Source organism: Gekko japonicus, unplaced genomic scaffold (assembly GCF_001447785.1).
Source record: "Gekko japonicus isolate JY-2015 unplaced genomic scaffold, Gekko_japonicus_V1.1 scaffold4776, whole genome shotgun sequence".
In the NCBI taxonomy this organism is placed as follows: domain Eukaryota; kingdom Metazoa; phylum Chordata; class Lepidosauria; order Squamata; family Gekkonidae; genus Gekko; species Gekko japonicus.
In genome coordinates this window covers 57256-58582 of record NW_015167197.1, presented here as the reverse complement: position 1 = coordinate 58582, position 1327 = coordinate 57256, and the positions used below count along the sequence as shown (strand labels likewise).

The 1327-nt window shown below is 57.3% G+C and overlaps 1 protein-coding gene across 3 annotated transcripts in view; it reads right to left on the bottom strand.

The window, feature by feature from the left end:
- LOC107112085 (endophilin-A2) overlaps positions 1-1327 on the bottom strand; it is a 21012-nt gene that overhangs the window by 6978 nt on the left and 12707 nt on the right. The window lies entirely within an intron of this gene.

Here is a 1327-nt window from a genome sequence, read left to right as displayed (position 1 = left end):
ATCATGGAGCTCCACAGCTACTGGCTCCCAGCGGTTTGACTCTGCCTCATGACAGCCAGCCTCTACCCCAGATATTAATGGTGATCATTGGTGGTAATGAGGGTGGCTCCTAGTTAAAAGCTGGGCAGAAGACCTCCGTCTTGCAGTCCCTGCGGAACTGCATAAGGTCCCGCAGGGCCCTGATCTCTTCCGGGAGCTTGTTCCACCAGTAAGGAGTCACCACTGAGAAGGCCCTGGCTCTAGTGGCCGCAAGCTTGGCCTCCCTGGGGCCTAGAATGACCAGTCGATGTGGCATCACCACAAGTGTTGACAGCGTGAATAAACGAAAGTTCTGTAGACTGGCTGGAGAGGGTCGGGAATCATGTTATATGTGGTGGTGGTGGGGTTTTAATTGTCACGTGCCCACCAAAACACAGCCAGGGGCCACCACTGAATCGCACAACTGCCCGAGTTGAGGCCGACGACACCGACGGATTTTCGGGGCACACGCTTTCGAGAGCCAGCCCTCCCTCCGCCAGATACCGCTGACTCTCGGATGCCCCTGCCCCCCAAAATCTGGTGGGTCTCTACGGTGCTAGCTGGACTCCAATCTGACTGTTCTACCGTGGACCGCCACGGCTGCCCCCTGGAACTATAAATCGTGCAACGCGGCCTCCAGATTTTATTTATGAGACGAGGCTCTCAGAGGACAGAAAGCTAACGAGACACCCACAGCGTGTGAACAGAGGGGCCTTAAAAAAAATCCCTGCCTGCCATTTTGACAGCGGGAGCCCCACCCACCTGGGGCGGGGCTCCGACCACGACGAGCCCAATTTTGAGAAAGTCTGGCACGTCCAGGCAAGCCCGATCTCGTCAGATCTCGGAAGCTAGGCAGGGTCGACTCTGGAGAGTCCTTGGATGGGAGACCTCCTTGGAATACCAGAGGTGGGAGGGCGGGGGGCAGGCTTTGTTCAGCCGCCTCCCTGAATATCCTCCAGGCCCCTGGTAGGGGTCAGTCACCAGAACTTCCAGGTGCACACACACGCACACGAGTGCACACACATACACACAAACATACACAGATTAAACCCCACCCCCCATGAGAGAGAAAGTCTGGCACTCCTCGCTTTTTCTTGGTCACCTTCGCTTGACGGGAATTGGCTCAATTGGTTTATGTACCCGATGCCAAACAGCGTGCTTTGCTAGGTGGCATTTTAATTTAATCTCTACACCAGAAATCAACGTAGCCCCCCCCCCCCCCCCCCCCCTGCTTGCCTGGGGCCAGGGAGGGCCTTGGCGGGGCTTCCTTGCCCTCCCGCCAGCCTTGCAGGTCCACCGCCGGGCCCTT